Raw genomic sequence first — 22,275 nt, forward strand, 5'->3', positions numbered from 1 at the left:
TTTTTTATGCTTCATGACAGACACGATCAGTCTGGTTTTACCATTGTCAATAAAGAAGGTCAAAAAGATGAGGAAATACATTTGCTATGAACTCAAAAGGGAGTATTTCACCTTAAGGGAGCTTGCAAGACTACTAGGTCTATTATCCTTTTCAATTCAGGTGATTGTTCCTGGTTCATTACACTATCGTGCATCACAAAGAGTAAAGGCGAGAGCCCTCTGGACATGCTATGGTATGGAGACAAGATGAACCTAGACCAGGAGGCGAAGATGAAATTGGTTTGGTGGTTAGAGAATTTAGAGGCCTGGAATGGGAAAGGAATTTTTGGCTGCTCCCCAGATTTCATTTTGGAATTGGATGCGAGTCTAACTGTCTAGGGTACATGCTTGTGTGTACAGGAGACTGGTGGATTGTGGTCAAACAGAGAGATTAGAATATATAAATTATTTGGAGTTGACAGCAGGTCTTTATGCCCTCATAAGTTTCAGATGTTGTTTACAAGGCAGAGCAGTATTGTTGAAAATGGACAATGTTTCTACAGTGGCCTATTCAAATTGATTTGGAGGCACAAGGTCCTTGGTCTATCGGATTTAGCCAAAGAGCTTTGGTTGTTTTGTTTAGAACTCAAAATCAGTTTCAGTTTTTGCCTGGCAAGGTGAATGTAGCTGCGGATTGGAGTTCAAGATTTTTAAGAGATTACAGCAATTTGAAATTGAATCAGGAGTGTTTCAAGAAATTATATCAGTTTTGGGATCCTTTGAAGGTAGGCTTTTTTGCGAGCAGGCTGAGATTTCAACTGAAAAAGTATTACAGTTAGATACTGGTTGCAGAGGCTCTAGATGTAGATGCATTCTATCCATTCGGATTCAAATGGTCTTGCAGAAAGTGAGACGAGAGAAAAGTTCTCCTGTGATGGTGACTCCAATTTGTGTGTCACACACGTGGTTTCCAATGCTTTCAGAACTCACATGCAAAAGTCAATTTTATCTTCCTGCTATGGAGGGTCTGTTGAGTGACATAGTTGTATAAGAACATGCTCTAGTTAAGACAGGGATTTTGATACTTCTTTCATGCCTGGAAAGTATCCAGATATCTTCAGACATGGCAGGTCTTTTGGGAAAGGCAGAGAAACTACTCGAGGAATATTGGGCTCCGGGTACCTGGAGGAATTTGGACATTTTGGGTACATTGGTGCATGGAAAGGAGCTTGGATCCCATGGAGGTAGGTAACTTTCTGGTGGAACAGTTTGATAAGGGCCGTAGTATTTGTAGAACCATTAACTGCTACAGATCAGCAGTCTTAGTAGGTCACTGTCATGTTAATGGTGGGAGTGTACGTAAAAATGTTTTGGTTTGTAGAGTTCTTAAGAGCATCAGATTACGGAGACCTGCTAAACCAAGATATGAGGTGTTATGGGGCATAAATTTGGTTTTGTCTTTGTTTTCTTCATAGGCAGGCAATAGATATTCAGATTTGAAAAGATTAACTATGAAGCTAGCCTCATTGTTTTGCCTAATTTCTTGTCATAGAGTTTCTGAGGTCAAAGCATTGGAGGTATGTACCAGGGTTTATGACTCCTTTGGAGTAACATTTGATATTACAAAGAGAACTAAAACTATGTCAGACACTATTTCTACCCAATATTTGAGGCCTGTAAGAAAAACTGTGTAGAGGATTGTATGAGACAATATGATTATCGAATGGATGAGTTTCGCCCTGACGGAGTAAGTCAATTTATTATATCCTTTGTGAAACCATTTACAGCAGTAACTAAAGCCCCTTTTGCAAGATGGGTGCGTCAAGCACGTGTTGATTTGCAGATATTTCATGCACATTCAATAAGAGGTGAAATTGCTAGGCAAGCCTTTTGGAAAGGTGGGAGACTGGAAGATATTATGAGAGTGGCTGATTGGTTGAATGCTTCAATCTTTGATAAACATTATTGTAAACCAATTGAACACATCAGATGTAGTATTAGAAGGCTACCAACATGCAAAATGATAGCCTCTGGTCTTGTAACAAATTCTACAAATAAAGTGCGTAGAGTATCTAAAGTTTATTAAAGACACAGAGGCTAGCATTATCCTTCCCAACCTTCCCTGGTTTATGGGAATATTACATTTTGATATGACATTAAAAACAATTGTGTACATTTATACAGCTTACCTTATATGTTCTACTTTGGTTATCCTACTCGTGGATTGATCCTCTAACAGAAAATCCTTGTTTTTTCAGAAATACTCAATAAGTCAATGGATGGTGCATGTCAGATTTTAAAAGGAAGTAAGAAGTTGACAATTTTAAAGGCACGTTCAGCCAGAGTGAGGAAAGAACATGTTTTGCATTTTAAAGAGGAAGATGATTCTGTGCATGGACTATTTATATTTGGGGAAAGTTCTCTTCTGGATTATCAATGTTTATGATGTAATGTTCTTTAAAGTGCTGCGTGGAGTAGCATTAAAATAATTTATACATAATGACAGCCTCCATGTCTTTAATGAAATTCAGATTCTCTAGGCACTTATTTGGGGATTCGCTATTTTTTTCCACCTTTGGAAATGTTGACATCTTAATTGTTTAAAATTTTCCATTTTATGGAACATTTCCAAATTGTCACTCACCAAGCTTGGGACTGGGAACAATTGTGGTTTAAATTCATTATGGCTGGGGCATTTGTCCTAAAATGTATCTCATTAAGAATTTAATTCACCAATCTCATTCCTCTTCCTCAGACAAATCATACATATCCACCATTTTGCTCATTACATTTAGAATGTGCATATCACATAATCCTTCCACAACATTTACTATCCATGTGTCTTTTTCAGTTGTTTTTCAGAATGCTGCATTGTCATGAGTCAGTTTATGTACATGTATTCTCATTAATTTCAGTTAACAAACAAACTGGAAAAGGTCAATCTTAAACTGTGCATAATTGAAATTGCTACTTGGGCAGAACGATAAGCCTAAACGTAATACTTGCTCTTCCTGGTTAGTCAATTCTCTATCTGATAAATTCACAAATGTTATCACATCCGTGTTTTTCTTCCTCTTTTTCCTCTTCCTGTTTTTCCTTCTCATTCTTTGTCTTTTCCCTCCCTTGCTCGCCTCGATTGTCTTTCATTCTGTTAACCATCCTACCTCATATCTCTAAAAATTCCTAGCTCTATTTGCAGTACTTGAGCTATTTTCGATAGAATTCTCCATATCCGTATCAGAACTTATTTCTGAACTTGAGTCAGATACACCCCTGTCTTGTAGTTTCATAACTTCATCTTTTCTTATCGAATCTCTGATTGTATCAAAACATTTAACAAATGTCAGTATTCAACGTTGTCATAATTACTCTTGTCCCTAGCAAACCTTTGTTGCTTGTCTATCTTTATTTCAGCCAAAAATTTGTCCAGTTGTTGTACCATTTTCTGTTTCTATACTTACATTGCTTCCTGTTCCTGCGCATTTGCTTAGTCAGCTCTGTTTTGAAGGTTTGCTCTTACTGTTGTCTCAAGTTCTTTCCAAGTGTATTTTTTGTATGTGTTTCATTGGATTTTGTAAACATGGTATGGTAACAGCAACAGGTATAATTATAAGCATAACAGTGTATCCCAGCAAATCATGTAGGACAGCAGCTTAATATGGCATTGCAGCCGTCGTCACACAACAGTATTGTAAATCAGCGTGATATTTAAAACTATGCCAACTGTGGAGTCTGCATAGAGTGGAAATGTGATAGGGCGCTGTGCCTGAGTGGTCAGCACCAGGGGAGTTGCACCAAGTTGGTAACGATGATGTGTGCTTGGGGCAGAAGGCCTGGTTCCTGTGGAAGCCTTATCTTGCCGTGTGTGTTGATAGATGGTTTGCATGCAGGAGATAGGGTGCAACAGCACCTCATTGGGCAAAAGGTAAGTCAGTGATCGCATGAGTGTGAGTTTAGGCAGGTAGTGTGGTGCCGTGGCTCACGGGGGGACTTATCATTTTTGGCTTTAACATGAAGCAAGAAGGTTTCACATAATTCACCACTTGTTTGTAGTCCTCCCTCATGCGGAATAGCCTAAGAGTGTTGGCGTCTGCCTGCTAGGGGTGGGCGGAAATCGGTGAGTATTACTCCACGGAATTCCGTGTCCTTTCATAAAAACTCAGCGAAATTCTGCAAAGTACCTCCCACCCACTATTTACACACTCAATTTGCTTTCACTTTGTAATAGTCAGCTTAAAACGAAGTCTCAGGATTCAGGAATGTGATACTTAACATATGAAGTCTGACACAATCAGCCTGCTCCTCAGCAGAAACATGCAAATTAACTGTTCAAAAACGGGTAAATTCTATGATAACATTTACTTTGTGGTGTGGAGTGCAAAAAACGATGGATTTAGGCCCAGATCTCTGTACTGGGGTGAATGTATGACATTGTTCTGCATTCTGTCCATCAACTGTTGTTTTAACATTTACTTTCAGAGCATATCGTCTGGAACTAAAATTTCCTTGCACACAATGCCCAAGTTGTAGAATTGACTCAACTTCCTGGATCATGTGATACAGTAGCAGGTCGTCCAACACGTTCATCGAATGGGTGGGGTCGGCGCTAAGTGACCCACAGTTCATTGGCACACATGCTGTCTCGTTCATCCAGCACCTGAGCGGGTGGGAAGCAGTTCTCAAATTTGTTCCCCATATTTTGCATCACATTTGAATCCTTCTTGGAGAAAATCGCTGAATTTGACATTCATAAAAATGAAAGCTTATGGATGACTGATCCCATGATTAAAAAATAAATAGTATTTTCCGGCAATACATTTCAGAGTTTTCAAAATGTGTCACTGTTTTATAAACAGTGTAAGCGCATTGACCACTTTGTACAAAGTATTTTTCCTAGCCAAAATCTAACAATGCTCATTGCCTTTGAGATTGCTCAGTTGTGCCTAATTCCAGTTTGGCCATAAACTTTCTATCATTCAGTTCAACTTATGTAGGATCTACACCATGTTGTCAAGGTCAATTTACTAGTTTCAAGTAGCCCTACCAGTTGAACCAAAATAGCCGCAGCAGCAAAAAGGGGATGTAGGGCTCAAACAAAAAAAGCAATGGCAAACCCAATAGGTCTAATGTGCTAATGCATTTTTAGAGCTAGAAACATGAGAGCTAGCCAGCAGGAGTGCACACATTGGGGGTATAGTTGTAAATTAGGCCCTGAAGCAGTTCAATTCAAACACTCATGGGAAGGCAAAATAATACACCCAAAGAGCATTAGGGTTAATGCTCCAGTGGACCGAGCCAATATGTGATTGAGTATGAAGCCAATGGCTGAAAGAGGCTGGTTGAAGAAGAAAGCCAATGATTGAAAAGGACAGACCCAAGGCCCAAACTTTGCTTATAATAAGCAATAGGAAAACCCTGTTTAATTTATTGGATGTTGGCGTAGGCCAAAGAAGGGTAGGGGTTGATTTGGGCAAATGCTATAATAAAAATGAGGAGCATTCATGAAAAATATTAAATTGCTGGCCATATTGTTTAAAAAATGTGCATTATAGTGTGTGTGCCTTTTTAGCATCTTTCAATACGTACCTACATATTTGTATTGCTTTGTATAAACATGTATAATAAATTTGTTTTTAAATATATAGATATTTGTTAGTTCTGCTTAATAAATATACTTATAACTTATGGTTATATTATCCTATGTTTAACATGTATATAGGTGACTGCATAAATAAATAAATCATTTATCATATCATAACATCTACAATTGCGTCAATATAGAAACTGAAATTATTAAAAAACAAATAATATTGACTTTAAATACAGCAACACTTGAAAGTCTGAGTTTACTAGATACATTTTAAATCTACATATGTTATCTTCCTATACATATATACCTTCCATGGACATATGTATCTTTATATTTATTACTTTGCTTCTAATTGACCACATTCAATGCACTACCCTATTTCTCACCGTATACCTGTCTCAATATATCCTCTACCTCCACTCTCTCGCTCATCCCAAACCCCATTCTCCTACTATGACCCCCAAACTAACCCTTTCTAGACTCTCACCTATTTCTCACCCTATACCTCTTTCAATATATCCTCTACCTCCACCCTCTCACTCATTCCAAACCCTATTCTACTACTACAATCCCCAAAATAACCCTTTCTAGGCTTTTCCCTCCTCTACCCCTCCTTGCATCATCTCACACCTCTTTTACTATTCAGATCTCCAGAACAAGCCTTTCTAAACCCTTCCCTCTGACTCTCCCTCGCCACCTTCCCTTTACTCATCCCAAACCTCCTCCTACTGCTATGAGCTCCAAACAAATAAATAAATAAATACAGATGTCTAAATTCTTCTCTCTTCTATCCCTCCACTATTCTATTCAACCCAAATAACAAACTAATATTACCACAACTCAAATGAATTTGATATTTCCCTATACTAATTCCCCACTAATCCGATTTGGGTTCCGGAGCAGCGTGCTGCTTGCTGAAATGCGCTCTGATACCTCATCAGAGGTAGCAAGCACTATATAAATGCAAACCCTTACCTCTTCAATCTCTTCACTACCCTTTTTCAATCCAAATAACAGACTAACATGTCCACGCTCAAACTAATTTCAAATTTCCCTATACCAAATCACCACTAATCCTTTTTGGGTCCTGGAGTAGATTGCTACCCGCCAAAGAGCGCTTTTAGCTCAGTGAACATGTTCAGCAGGTGTTGAGTGGTTTGAGTGAGAAAGGTTGCATTATATTCATCTGGTAGCCAGTTGGTGCCCGGGGTTTTGTTGCGGATGATATGCAAGATAGTGACTCGTATTTCTTCCAGTTGCAGGAGCTCTTCCAATTCAGCCCCTTGCAACAGGTCCAACCTGACCATTGATAGGATGCAGAAAAAGCTGTGTGCTCTCCAGAGCTGAGGGATCTGGAGCTGCATACAACTCTGGTAATATTCATGAAGGATGTATGACGTTACAACGCATGCTTTTACCACGCATGCTGTTACAATGCCAGTTTTACAACGCAAACCTTTACAACGCATAGCGCTTTGGGGTGCTGGATAGTGAATAGTTTAATTTACTATTCCAACTCCAGTCCCCGTGGACACTAGGGAAGGTGTTGGATAGTAAATTAAATCTATTCCCTATCCTAGAGTGCCCCCCAGCGCAATGCGTTGTAATGGTTTTCGTTGAAAAACCTGCGTTGTAATAGCACTGCGTTGTAAAAGTTTTGTTGTAAAGGATGTTTCCCATTCATGAAAGGTAACATTGATGGCTGGTTGAGAGGTGATTATTGTGTCATCATTCAGGTGGAGCGCTCCAATCAGAGCATTTTGCGAATCCTCCTTCCTGAGCCATGCCAGTAGCTTCCTCGATCGATCTCCCTCAACATGTAGCAGGGCTGTGCAGCGTTTGTAGTCATGTTTACACAGGAGAGCTTCAGCTTTGGCTCGCTGCTTGCACATCTGCTGGCGTTGCTCAGCCGTTGCAGTGCAATTGGCTACTCTCACCTCCAGGGGTCGTAGCTCATACTCGATGGCAGTTAGTTCGCGCACCAAGCGACGTCGTATTCCCCAAGTTGATGCCAAGCAGTGGCCACGTGCGACAACTTTGTGTGCATCCCACTCTAAGGCCCGAGACGAGGCAGTACCCTTGTTAAGTTCAAAGTATTGTGTGATGCACTGTTCCTGCTCCTCATGGAATGGGAGGTCAGAGAGCTCCTCTGTTTGCAATCGCCATGTGGGTATGGTGGGGCATTGTCTGTCCCACCTGAGGATGACCAGTAACAGTCAGTGGTCTGAGAGGGTATGCACCAAGTACTCTGCATGGGTTATCAGAGGGCCCAGTTGTTCTGTGGAAAGCAAAAGGTCGGTCCTGGTGTGCATATCATGACACTGGGAATAAACCAAGTATTCCCGGTGGATCGGGTGCCCAGGAGGGAAGGAACGGTCAAGATCAACATCCGGTATGAAATGGAAGTCACCTCCTCAAAGTCCCGGGTGTACAAGGTCCCAAAAAAGCACAGGAGTGAACGTGTCTACGAAACCCAACTGATTAGTGTTGGGGACATATAGTGACACCAGTGTGAAGGACGCTCCATCAAGTTGGCCTCCGGAATCACATAGCGTCGACCTTCATTCACTCTATGTGCATTCAGAGCAAATAGGACCCCAGGGGCGATCCTGGTGAGATCCTTGTATAAGCGGACATGGATGTGCCATATACTTGCCCTCTCTATTTTTTACGGATCTTTTGTAGCTCCACTGGTTTAAGATTGTTTCATGTAGCATGGCAATGTGCATGTGTCGATGTTTAAGGTATGCATAGGCGCAGTAGCGTTGAGCGTGGTGGCTATGCCACGCACATTCCATATAAGGATGTGGTTTACGGGTTTGTGAATATCAGTTGTGGGCCCAATCTTGTAAGTTGTTAGTAGTATATGTGGGGGAGGATGTGGCAACCCTTCCCGCCCCATGCTTGTGTTGCCCCAATGTTACAGAGGCCATCCAGAGCCAGGGAGAGTGAATAGCAGACCCTTCAGCAAACTCCAATAAAACCATAAGTCACATCTGAACAGCAGTGAGATGTAATACTGCATCCCCCCAGGATAGTGGTCACATTTGTCCCTCTCCAAAAGTCCCCAACTGTGGAATAGAAACAAAAACATTAACAAAAAGCATGCAAACAAGTCCTCATTGGAGCATGTGTGGGGCGTGAGGCGGCAGCTAGAACTGGTGTCTGTTTTCCGGGCCTGTTGCAAAGTCCCTGCTGCCAGCCCGTCAATGCCAGCAGGAGCTCCCACACTGTAGGAGGGTCAGAGCGCACATCTCCACATGGGGTGAGGGGCCCACCCGTAAGGCTAAAATCATATTAGGTCGTTGGCCAAACATGGTGTAAATTGGGGTCACCCGTGGCACTCGTGACAGAGGGCGTGGATGCACCAGTGTCTGAGCCAGAATCCAAGACCAGCTCGGATCACAGGGCTGTGAAAGGGTTTTAGCTGTGCAAGGTAGCCACCTCCACCACACAGGCCTATTCCTCGGCTGTCTGGTCCTTGGTAGGTCTTGTTCGAGTCACTCTTTGCCTTCTGCTTTTGGGTTGCCGGGTAACACCATCCATGCGATCAGTCTCTGCTGTGCCTGCTAGGCCTTTTGCATGGAGCCAGGTCCACACATACTCAGGTGATGAGAAGATGTAGGAGGATTGGCCATCTAATCGTTTAAGCCTTGTGGACAACAGCAAGTGTCACCTTAAGCTAGGAACCCTGGAGATGTTCTACCTCAATCGTGAAACCCGGGGATGCTGAGATGACTGTGTTCTCCAAGCTCCACAGCCCCTTTGTGTGAAAATGCTGCAAGATCAGGTCTTGGTCCCGATAGTTAGGAAAACAGACAATGAGTGGGTGAGACGGGGCTCTGGGCGAGGGTGGGCAGCTTGGGACACTGGGCACCCGCTCCACTGATAACTGCTTGTGGTCCTTGTTTTCCAGCATGGTGCTCATCAGCCAATCCTCCAGGAAGAGTTCAGCGCTTGGATGCATGGCCCGTTCCAGAAAGTCCAGGAAGCAAATGTTGTTGCGCTGTGAGCGCCCCTGGGCATCTTCTGCATGGCGATGCAAGGAGATAATTTCTTCTTGAATGGTAAGCATCTTGGCCTGTAGGTCTTTCACAGTAGGGCCCATTGAGGTCAATGCACATTCCCTTTCATTCACTTAATCCACCAGTTTGCTATGATCTGTTCTCAACAAGTTCACATCCAGGGAGACAGCATCGATTTTCACCAGAGTGATGTTTTAGTATCCAGAATGGCATGGAGAACTTTCTTGAACTGTGTTGAGTGCTTGTCCAGGTTAGATTCTAGATGGTGCAGGGCCCTCAAGGTTTGGTCAGCGGAGGCTGGGGTGGAACTAAGATGCTGGGATTGGGAGTTAGATTCTTAGCAATCCTGGTTTCCCCCATCATGTTATATAGAAGGCGGTAGGTAGTTGTCAGGTTGCGTTAGTTGTGTGCAGGCCAGGGCCGCTATGACACCACAGTCTTCCTGTCATGTGTGGTGAGCAGCAAGGAGGCAGGGCTGATATTTTGGGTCCTTGGTTGGACCTGGTGGGGGCAGTCGTGCACAATTAGGCTCTTGGGTCTCTCCGCCTGGCTCTTCTGTGTCTTCACTGAGGCGGTGCGTCCTGGGTAATGTTACCGTCAATGGTATGAATAGGAAGAAGGGTACAGCCGGACGCCCATGCAGTGGTTCGGCGAAGTGTCACAGCATAGGATGGCACAGCATACAGTGAGATGAGGGCACCCACATAGCCCGGCAACACAGATCCAATTTCTTATTGTCAACAAGGCCACCACCGGAGAGAGCACCTCCAGCACTAATTAAATCATTTTTTTTATTTATGTGTTGGTTTTGAAAATAGCTAAATTAATAGCTTTGTCATTTACAATGCCAATACTTTTAACTTTTGCAAATGTGACACCTATAGCATTTGTAATGCAACATGTTTTGTATTTACGTGACTTAGATGTATTGATATTACAAATAACAATGGCTTTTAATTTTCTTAAATAATTAATACTTAAATAACAGTTATTGTAATTTATAATGGCAATAGCTTAAACTTTTGTAAATAACTTTTGTGAAGATTATTTTCAGTGTATTTTATTGGGACGAAAATCCAAGAACAGAAGTGAAATATTAACATCTTTTTGTGACATTTGTAATAAAGCTTGAAACATTGAGAGAACATATTTGAACCAGTTGTTATTGAATGGTTGCACAGATTGATACTGGGGTGGTGCTGAATGATGTTGTGGTGGCGACGAGTGATGCTGTGGCGTTCAGTGATGCAGTGGTAGCGCATAGTGATGTTGTGGTGCCCCTGAGTGATGCTGTGGTGCCCCTGCGAGATACTATGGTGGTGCGAAAGATAGATAGAGTGAGGGCGATAGATAGCTAGAGAGAGGGCGAAAGATAGATAGAGTGAGGGCGATAGATAGATTGAGTGAGGGCAATAGATAGATAGATAGAGTGAGAGTGACAGATAGATAGAGTGAGGGCGATAGATAGATGTGTGTGGTTGTGTGTGTGTGTGGTTGTGTGTGTGTAGTTTTGTGTGTGTGTGGTTGTGTGTGTGTGGTTGTGTGTGTGTGGTTGTGTGTGTTTGGTTGTGTGTAGTTGTAAGTGTGTGTGGTTGTGTGTGGTTGTGTGTGTGGTTGGGTGTGGTTGCGTGTGTGGTTGGGTGTGGTTGTGTGTGTGTGTATGTGTTTGTATGTGTGGCTGTGTGTGTGGTTGTGGTTCTGTGTGTGGTTGGGTGTGTGGTTGTGGTTGTGTTTGTGTGTGTGGTTGTGGTTGTTTGTGTGTGTGTGTGGTTGTGTGTGTGTTGTGTGTGTGAGTGGTTGTGTGTGTGGTTGTGTGTGTGGTTTTGTGTGTGGTTGTATGTGTGGTTGTGTGTGTGGTTGTGTGTGTGGTTGTGTGTGTGGTTGTGTGTATGTGTGTGTGGTTGTGTGTGTGTTTTTGTGCGTGGTTGTATGCGTAGTTGTGTGTCTGGTTGTGTGTGTGGTTTTGTGTGTGGTTGTGTGTGTGGTTTTGTGTATGTGTGTGTGGTGATGTGTGTGTTTGTGTGTGGTTGTGTGTGGCTGTATGTGTGTGTGGTTGTGTGTGGTTGTGTGTTTGGTTGGGTGTGGTTGGGTGTGTGGTTGGGTGTGGGTGCATGTGTGGTTGTGTGTGGTTGTGTGTGTGTATGGTTGTGTGTGTGTGTGTGTGGTTGTGTGTGTGGTTGTGGTTGTGTGTGTGGTTGGGTGTGGTTGTGTGTGTGGTTGGGTGTGTGGTTGTGTTTGTGGTTGGGTGTGTGGTTGTGTGTGGTTGTGTGTGTGGTTGTGGTTGTTTGTGGGTGTGTGTGTTGTGTGTGTGGTTGTGAGTGGTTGTGTGTGTGGTTGTGTGTGTGGTTTTGTGTGTGGTTGTATATGTGGTTGTGTGTGTGGTTGTGTGTGTGGTTGTGTGTGGTTGTGTGTGTGGTTGTGTGTATGTGTGTGTGGTTGTGTGTGTGGTTGTGTGTGTGGTTGTGTGTGTGGTTGTGTGTGTGGTTGTATGTGTGGTTGTGTGTGGTTGTGTGTGTGGTTGTGTGTGTGGTTGTGTGTGATTGTGTGTGTGGTTTTGTGTATGTGTGTGTGTTGATGTGTGTGTTTGTGTGTGGGGTTGTGTGTGTGGTTGTGTGTGTGGTTGGGTGTGATTATGTGTGTGTGTGTGGTTGTGTGTGTGGTTGTGTGTGAGATTGTGTGTGGTGTGGTTGTGTGTGTTTGTGTGGTTGTGTGTGTGTGTGGTTGTATGTGTGTGTGTGTGTGTGGTTGTATGTATGTGTGTGTGTGCAGTTAGAGAAGGATGTATGTGGAAGAGAGCAGCAGATCAGCACAGCAGAAGAGAACAGGGAGTTAAAGGATGCAGGTAGAAGAGAGCAGCAGATCAGCACAGGAAGAGAACAGGGAGTTAGAGAAGGAGGCGGTGGAAGGGAACAGCGGATCAGCACGGGAGAAGAGAACAGGGAGTTGGAGAAGGGGACGGGTGGAAGAGAGCAGTAGATCAGCATGGGAGAACAGAACAGAGAGTAAAGAAGGAGGCAGGTGGAAGAGAGCAGCAGATCAGCACTAGAGAAGAGAAGAGAAAAGGGAGTTAAAGAAGGAAGCGGGTGGAAGAGAACAGCAGATCAGCATGGGAGAAAAGAACAGGGAGTTAAAGAAGGAGGTTGGGTGGAAGACAGCAGCAGATCAGCATGGGAGAAAAGAACAGGGAGTTAAAGAAGGAGGTGGGGTGGAAGAGAGCAGCAGATCAGCACAGGAGAAGAGAACAGGGAGTTAAAGAAGGAGGCAGGTGGAAGAGAACAGCAGATCGGCACAGGAGAAGAGAACAGGGAGTTAGAGAAAGAGGCGGGTGGCAGAGAGCAGCAGATCAGTATGGGAGAAGAGAGGAAAACAGGGAATTAGAGAAGGAGGTGGGTGGAAGAGAGCAGCAGATCAGCACAGCAAAAGAGAACAGGGAGTTAAAAAAAAAGGAGGCGGGTGGAAGAGAGCAGCAGATCAGCACAGGAGAAGAGAACGGAGTTAAAGAAGGAGGCGGGTGAAGAGAACAGCAGATCGGCACAGGAGAAGGGAACAAGGAGTTAGAGAAAGAGGCGGGTGGAAGAGAACAGCAGATTAGCACAGGAGAAGAGAACAGGGAGTTACAGAACGAGGTGGTGGAAGAGAGCAGCAGATCAGCACAGCAAAAGAGAACAGGTAGTTAAAGAAGGAGGTGGGTGGAAGAGAGCAGCAGATCAGCACAGGAGAAGAGAAGAGAACAGGGAATTAGATGAGGCAGGGTGGAAGAGAACAGCAGATCAGCATGAGAGAAGAGAAGAGAACAGGGAGTTAGAGAAGGAGGTGGGTGTAAGAGAGGAACAGATCAGCACAGCAGAAGAGAACAGGGAGTTAAAGAAGGAGGTGGGGTGGAAGAGAGCAACAGATCAGCACAGGAGAAGAGAAGAGAACAGAGAGTTAGAGAAGGAAGTGAGGTGGAAGAGAGCAGCAGATCAGCACAAGAGAAGAGAACAGGGAGTTAGAGAAGGAGGTGGGTGGAAGAGAGGAACAGATCAGCACAGCAGAAGAGAACAGGGAGTTAAAGAAGGAGGTGGGGTGGAAGAGAGCAACAGATCAGCACAGGAGAAGAGAAGAGAACAGGGAGTTAGAGAAGGAGGCGGGTGGAAGAGAGCAGCAGATCAGCACAGGAGAAGAGAAAGGAGGTGCGGTGGAAGAGAGCAGCAGATTAGCGCAGCAGAAGCGAACAGGGAGTTAAAGAAGGAGGTGGGGGGAAGAGAGCAGCAGAACAGCACAGTAGAAGAGAACAGGGAGGTAGAGAAGGATGTGGGGTGGAAGAGAATAGCAGATCAGCAGGAGAGAAGAGAACATGGAGTTAAAGAAGGAGGTAGGTGGATGAGAGCAGCAGATCAGCACAGGAGAAGAGAACAGGGAGTTAAAGAAGGAGGCGGGTGGAAGAGAACAGCAGATCGGCACAGGAGAAGAGAAGCAGGAGATACAGAAGGAGGTTGTGGAAAATAACAGCAGATCAATACAGGAGAAGAGAACAGGAATTTAGAGAAGGAGGCGGGTGAAAGAGAACAGCAGATCAGCACCGGAGAAGAGAAAAGGGAGTTAGAGAAGGAGACGGATGGAAGAGAGCAAAAAGATCATCACACGAGAAGGCAACAAGGAGCTAGAGAATGAGGCGGGTGGAAGAGAAGAGCAGACCAGCACAGGTGAAGAGAACAGGGAGTTAGAGAAGGGTGCGGGTAGAAGAGAGCAGCAGATAAGCATGGGAGAACAGGACAGGGAGTTAAAGAAGGAGGCGGGTGGAAGAGAGTAGCAGATCAGCACAGAAGAGAAGAGAACAGGGAGTTAAAGAAGGAGGTGGGGTGGAAGAGAGCAGCAGATCAGCACAGGAGAAGAGAACAGGGAGTTAAAGAAGGAGGCTGGTGGAAGAGAACAGCAGATCAGCACAGGAGAAAAGAACAGAGTTCAAGAAGGAGGCGGGATAGAAGAGAGCAGCATATCAGCACAGGTGAAGAGAACATGGAGTTAAAGAAGGAGGTGGGATGGAAGAGAACAGCAGATCAGCACAGGAGAAGAGAAAAGGGAGTTAGAGAAGGAGGCGGGGTGAAAGAGAACAGCAGATCAGCACAGGAGAAGAGAAGAGAACAGGGAGATAGAGAAGGAGGCGGATGGAAGATATCAGAAAGATCATCACAAGAGAAGAGAAGAGGGAAGTAGAGAATGAGGCCGGAGGAAGAGAACAGCAGATCAGCATTGGAGAAGAGAACAGGGAGTTAGAGAAGGAGGTGGTGGAAGGGAACAGCAGATCAGCACAGGAGAAAAATAACAGAGTTAAAGAAGGAGGTGGGGTGGAAGAGAGCAGCAGGTCAGCACAGGTGAAGAGAACAGGGAGTTAAGGAAGGAAGGGGGTGGAAAGAACAACATATTAGCACAGGAGAAGAGAACAGGGAGTTAGAGAAGGAGGCAGTGTGAAAGAGAACAGCAGATCAGCACAGGAGAAGAGAACAGGGAGTTAAAGAAGGAGTTGGGGTGGACGAGAGCAGCAGATCAGCACAGGAGAAGATAACAGGGAGTTAAAGAAGGAGGCGGTGGAAGAGAACAGCAGTTCAGCACAGGAGAAGAGAAGAGAACAGGGAGTTGGAGAAGGAGGTGCGTGGAAGAGAGCAGAATAACAGCACAGCAAAATAGAACAGGGAGTTAAAGAAGGATGCGGGTTGAAGAGAGCAGCAGATCAGCACAGGAGAAGAGAAGAGAACAGGGAGCTAGAGAAGAAGGCGGGTGAAAGAGAGCAGCAGATCAGCTCAGGAGAAGAAATGAGAACAGGGAGTTGGAGAAGGATGTGGGTGGAAGAGAGCAGCATAACAGCACAGCAGAAGAGAACATGGAGTTAAAGAAGGAGGCGGGTGGAAGAGAGCAGCAGTTCAGCACAGGAGAAGGGAACAGGTAGTTAAAGAAGGAGGTGGGGTGGAAGAGAGCAGCAGATCAGCACAGGAGAAGAGAACAGGGAGTTAAAAAGGAGGCAGGTGGAAGAGAACAGCAGATCAGCATAGGAGAAGAGAACAGGGAGTTAGAGAAAGAGTGAGGGCAGTAGAGAGGTAGAGTGAGGGCGGTAGAGTGGTAGAGTGAGGGCGGTAGAGTGAGGGCGGTAGAGTGGTAGAGTGAGGGCGGTATAGTGAGGGCAGTAGAGTGAGGGTGGTAGAGTGGTAGAGTGAGGGCAGTAGAGTGAGGGCGTGAGGGCGGTAGAGTGAGGGCAGTAGAGTGAGGGTGTGAGGGCGGTAGAGTGGTAGAGTGAGGGCGGTAGAGTGGTAGAGTGAGGGTGGTAGAGTGAGGGCATGAGGGCGGTAGAGTGAGGGTGGTAGAGTGGTAGAGTGAGGGCGGTAGAGTGAGGGCAGTAGAGTGGTAGAGTGAGGGCAGTATAGTGAGGGTGGTAGAGTGGTAGAGTGAGGGCGGTAGAGTGAGGGCGGTAGAGTGGTAGAGTGAGGGAGATAGAGTGAGGGAGTGAGGGCGGTAGAGTGGTAGAGTGAGGGCGGTAGAGTGGTAGAGTGAGGGTGGTAGAGTGGTAGAGTGAGAGCTGTAGAGTGAGGGCGGTAGAGTGGGGACAGTAGAGTGGTAGAGTGAGGGCGGTATAGTGAGGTCAGTAGAGTGGTAGAGTGAGGGCGGTAGAGTGAGAGCGGTAGAGTGGTAGAGTAAGGGTGGTAGAGTAAGGGTGGTAGAGTGGTAGAGTGAGGGCGGTAGACTGGTAGAGTGAGGGTGGTAGAGTGAGGGTGGTAGAGTGTGGGCGGTAGAGTGGTAGAGTGAGGGCGGTAGAGTGAGGGCAGTAGAGTGGTAGAGTGAGGGTAGTAGAGTGAGGGTAGTAGAGTGAGGTCGGTAGAGTGGTAGAGTGAGGGCGGTAGAGTGAGGGCGGTAGAGTGGTAGAGTGAGGGTGGTAGAGTGAGGGCGGTAGAGTGGTAGAGTGAGGGTGGTAGAGTGGTAGCATGAGGGAGGTAGAGTGGTAGAGTGAGGGTGGTAGAGTGAGGGCGGTAGAGTGGTAGAGTGAGGGAGTTAGAGTGGTAGAGTGAGGGTGTTAGAGTGATAGAGTGAGGGCGGTAGAGTGAGGGTGGTAGAGTGAGGGCGGTAGATTGGTAGAGTGAGGGCAGTAGAGTGAGGGCGGTAGAGTGGTAGAGTGAGGGCAGTAGACTGAGGGCGGTAGAGTGGTAGAAAGAGGGCGGTAGAGTGGTAGAGTGGTGGAGTGAGGGTGGTAGAGTGAGGGCGGTAGAGTGGTAGAGTGAGGGCGGTAGAGTGGTAGAGTGACAGCGGTAGAGTGAGGGCGGTAGAGTGGTAGAGTGAGGGTGGTAGAGTGAGGGTGGTAGAGTGGTAGAGTGAGGGGGTAGTGTGAGGGCAGTAGAGTGGTACAGTGAGGGCAGTAGAGTGGTAGAGTGAGGGCAGTAGAGTGGTAAAGAGAGGGCGGTAGAGTGGTAGAGTGATGGAGGTAGAGTGAGGGTGGTAGAGTGAGGGTGGTAGAGTGAGGGCGGTAGAGTGGTAGAGTGAGAGCGGTAGAGTGAGGACGATAGAGTGGTAGAGTGAGGGCAGTAGAGTGAGGGTGGTAGAGTGGTAAAGTGAGGGTGGTAGAGTAGTAGAGTGAGGGCAGTAGAGTGGTAAACTGAGGGTAGTAGAGTGAGGGCAGTAGAGTGGTAAAGTGAGGGCGGTAGAGTGGTAGAGTGATGGCGGTAGACTGGTAGAGTGAGGGTGGTAGAGTGAGGGTGGTAGAGTGGTAGAGTGAGGGCGGTAGTGTGGTAGAGTGAGAGCGGTAGAGTGAGGACGATAGAGTGGTAGAGTGAGGGCAGTAGAGTGAGGGTGGTAGAGTGGTAGAGTGAGGGTGGTAGAGTGGTAGAGTGAGGGCGGTAGAGTGGTAGAGTGAGGGCGGTAGAGTGGTAGAGTGAGGGCGGCGGAGTGGTAGAGTGCGGGCAGTAGAATGGTATAGTGAGGGTGATAGAGTGAAGGCGGTAGAGTGGTAGAGTGAGGGCGGTAGAGTGGTAGAGTGAGGGCGGTAGAGTGAGTGCAGTAGAGTGGTAGAGTGAGGGCGGTAGAGTGAGGGCGGGAGAGTGGTAGAGTGGTAGAGTGAGGGCGGTAGAGTGGGGGCAGTAGAGTGGTAGAGTGAGGGCAGTAGAGTGAGGGCAGTACAATGGTAGAGTGAGGGCAGTAGAGTGGTAGAGTGAGGGTGGTAGAGTGAGGGTGGTAGAGTGGTAGAGTCAGAGGTAGTGGTAGGGGTACGTGTTAGACAGTGCTTTATGAGTTGCATGTGCACTGAGATTGTTTCCTGAGGTGGGAAAGCTGGTATGTGCAAAGCAGTGTCCTCAGAAGTGGTAATGGGGCACGTGCGAAGCAAGGATTCCAGAGTGACATTTGTGATTAAGTTGTCCCCTCCTGAGGTGCTTATGGGAGTATGTGTGATGCACTGTCACAAGTACATCTGGACAATGTATTTCGAGGTGTTGCTTGGCTAGTTAAGTAACTGCCTCGAACACGGTCTCTTCAAAGCTCTATATGAGCTACTGTTGCGAGTTCAGTGTCATATGAGGTGGTTCCAGAATTGCAAAACTGTCTGATGAGGTTGCTTCTTAAAATGGTGCAGGTGGTATGGGCTAGCACAGAGTACTAGTTCTTCTCAGTAGGTGCTGGCGTGTGTGAGGTACAGTTCACCTAAAGATGGGTCACGTCTCGTCCCTTGCAGTACTGAAGGTGATTTTGGTATACGTGTGAAGCAAAGCAGGAGTTATGCGGTGGAGTGTGTTTTGTTCGGCAATGTGTCGCAGTACAGTGTGATTTTGGTATACGTGTGAAGCAAAGCAGGAGTTCTGCCCTGGAGTGAGTCTAGTTCGGCACTGTGTCTATGTAGACAAATTTTGGTATACGTGAAAAGCAAAGCAGGAGTTCTGCGATGGAGTTTGTTTTGTTCGTCACAGTGTCAGTGTACACTGTCTACTGGGTCTTTAGGGTATATGAGAAAAACTCTTGTGAGTAAGTACTACCGAGTTTGTTGGGAACTCATGGATACATGTGCCTTAAGTTATTGCTGCGGTGTATTTGATACACAATCCGAAGAATACCACGTTGCACTGCCTTTGTTAGTACAGTTTTCTCCTGAGTTACACTTTTAAGGCCTCCTCTCTTGAGAAGCGCTCTGTGGTGGGAGAGGTGGAGGGGCAGTTTTGAGAGGCGCACAGGGACAATCGTGGGTGCATGGTAAGGAGAACAAGCTTTCGCCATTGCTGTGGCGGGGACGGGGAGCGCATTCCTTTGAAGTCTGAAGCGGGGCGGGGGAGCGGATCCCTTTGAAGTCTGATGCCGAGGCTTGTGGTGTTTGATGTGCACGCGCCTGGATCACATGAACTGTACGCAATCCGCAGCTAGGCAGACTTTTCGGGCCGCTTACTATAATCTCGACACAAACATGCATTGCTAAAGCAATGCTGTAGGTCGAGACCTAAAGAGGGCCCAACTTGCCGTACATATGCCAAGGATCTAGAAGGTGTGCCCTTCAGAGGTCAACAGTCAACATGTGCCACTGTATTAGGCAGCATGCAGCAGAGCAGGCCGCCGCAGCCAGCAGCAAGGCTCAGTGTACAGGCAATGTTGTACATGTAAGGTCCAGCCCTTGGGTAAATGCAGGTCGCCGCACCAATGGCTCCTTTCAGATGTGAGATGGCGCATCCCCCTGGTGTGTGAATTCACAGTGCAGTCCCCATATGTGCATGCAGCTCGCCTGAACGTGGGGGGGGGGTTAGGGGGGAGCACTAATAAATCTGCATTCCGGGCCACGTGCCCAAGTGTTCCTGCAAAGAGCTGCTGGTGGGATTAATCTGGTGTCACTGGTTTGCAGGCAGTGCACGTGGAGCAGATGTGAAGCACTAGTTTTTAAGAGGCCCAACTCACCGCGGGGACCACACCCTGCAAGAGCAGATAAGGGGGGCGCCCAGGGGCCACAGGCAATCACAGGGTGCTTCCGCGGGACGCACATCCTAAAACACCCCTGGAAATACCTGGAGGGCTACCATCCGCATCAGTTCCGTAGGGACACAGCACCCTAGGTGTCCTCAGTGTTGGCGTGAGTGTGTCCTTCTTGGTCACTCCTTGCATCGCACACCGCAGGGAAAGCAGGAGCGTTCCACAGGATGGTTCCATACTTCATTTAGGGGCCCCATAGCATGGTGACAGGGGCTCCGATCATCCCTCTACAAGCGGGCTCAATGGCGAGGGGGATGGCTCAGATTATGGCAGAATATTGTTTGGGCCTAGCACGGAGCTCATTTAGAAAGCTTCCTATGTGGCCACCATCTAAGTATGCCCCCCCCTTCCAAGTGCTCTTTATGAGAATTCTGAGCATCCCTTTTGAACATTTGTTTGAATTTGTTGACGATTCTTGTGTCACTTGTGCATTTGGCTGAGTCTTGGTAGACACTGCGTATATATATATATATATATATATGTAGTCCTTTTAGGATTCTATCAACTTCCAGATATTTTTGCAATGTTGTGGAATCCCACAATTTGCTTAGTTCACGTTTTTGTAACTTTTCTAATTGGCTCAATTTTCAATGTAAAGATTTTTTGGGGTGGCCTCCTTCTTTTCAATATCCGACATCATCATGTTCTTTCATACTTAAATTATCAAACAAAACAGACGTATCTGCGGTCCTTCAGACTCTTTTCTCCGCTGAAATGTTGCCAAGATCCTTTCTTATTACTTGCACCTGTTTCCCTGGTAACCAGCAGAACTTCAATTGCTGTCTGTCCCCAGCCCATCAATTCGCATTTATTCATTAGCTCTTAATCATTATTATATTCAAATTGTGCGTGTCCTCTGTTGTCTCATTCAGTTCATATATACACTGATTATCTTTAACATACAGAAAAGTGTGGAGAACATATGTAATGTATCTCACCTTTTTTCTTCATTTCTTTTTTTCTCTTTCTTTTATTCGCTTCTTATTTGGATTGAGGTTCCGTGACAATTGTAAGTGGTGTTTTCGACTCGCACGAATATGGTCGAGTCTGGTATCTATGAACCGCAAATGACGAGTTTAGTGGGTGTACGCAGTTTCGCTGCGCTAACCTAAACCGTTCGTTTGTTACGTGGGTATTTCTATCTGTACCCACGGGTTCCATCTTAGATACGGCATCCATTTTGTCTCTTGCCCTCAAGTAGCCAGCGAACGGACGCTGTCCGCTTCGCGACCCTGGGACTCCCAAGATATTTGCGGAAGACACATGTCCTTTGTAAGTGCCTTTATGATGAGGGGGATGATACTGTAAGGCAGATGGCCCCGCTCGAGGCTCATCTCGCCGTGCCGGTTTATTGTCTCAGCCGTGCATCTCATTAGGCACGTCCCTCTGATGCCTGTATCTCGTGTCTCTCGATACCTCCCCTTTTTTACACCCTTTCCGATCTCCCCACTGTCTCCGTCTTCCTCTACACCTGTCCTTGTTCCTATTTTGATCTGTTTTATTGCCGATTGGAATGTACTAATGTTGGGAAGATGGGTTTTTACAGTTGGGAACCGCCAAATGTTTCCGCACTTATGTTCCGGGCCTTGTGTGTATCAAAGTGACCAAAGCGACCCCTCTGGGGGATAATTGTGGGAACCGGGTCATAAACTTTTGTGTTCAATGTAACTCTATGGGAAAATCATGTATAAAAGGAGCGATCCGCAGAACCAATTTGAAGCAGACACTTTGAACTACACTTGTTGTACTTCCGTGATTTCTGTGTTTCCCTGCAGCAAATAAACCTTGAATCTTTGACGTCCAAGGAAGTGTCCCGTGTCTCTGTGATTCGTACGCCGGAGCAGGTTACCCACGAAGGTTTCAGGTGTTGTGCCCTGGCACCGCTGGGTTCTAAATAACCCAGTCCTTCAGTTGGCGCCCAACGTGGGGCTGCATCAGTGGTACCGGTCCAAGCCCGACGATCGTGAGGAACTTCGTGTGAAATCTCCGAGGGAAGGTGCACTCCGCTTCATCGATCCTGTTGTCGAAATAAGTGGCCCGAAGACTTTTCCCGCGAAGATTCCCGCCTCCGGACGGCTGCGACGGACCGCTGCCCTGACTGTAGACCTGTTTTGGCGCCTGGCGTAGACCTTGGTAGAGCGAGACGATTGACGGGCCTTCCTGGTGACGCCATCGATCTTTGAGTTAAGTATTTGTGGGTCGCTCCCAGAGTTCTTGGTTGTGGTTGCTTAGTGGTTGCATGGTTCCATTGCATTTGTAGTTCTTGGTCCTTTGTTGTATTGTTTGACGACTGCAGCCGCCAAAAACCGAGGGTTTTTGCTTTTTGCTGGGACTTGGTAAATCCCGTAACCCTTGAAGTTTGTGAAACTCGGCTAGTGTGCAAGATGCCTAGTCGCAGTACTTTGTTTAGTTGTTTCAGACCTTGTGGTGTGGATTCCCGACTGGAGGACTCGTGTCCGATACCTCCGGTTGGAACTCCGACTTATGAATTATACAGTAAACATGGGCTAGGCCCGATTACTTTTAATGATTACTGGATCCGCTATACGAAGAAAGACGGTGTCCTTAGTTGGCCACCTCACGGTAGCTTTGAAACCCCGATTTTAGATAACCTAGAGGCTAAATTATTTGCGAAAAAGTCAAGGCCAGCCATGTTTGATGCCTTTCGGTTGTGGCGTAAAGAAGCCAAACAGAAAGAAATCAGACAGACTAAACGAA

This window comes from Lissotriton vulgaris, chromosome 5 (assembly GCF_964263255.1).
Source record: "Lissotriton vulgaris chromosome 5, aLisVul1.2, whole genome shotgun sequence".
Classification (NCBI taxonomy): domain Eukaryota; kingdom Metazoa; phylum Chordata; class Amphibia; order Caudata; family Salamandridae; genus Lissotriton; species Lissotriton vulgaris.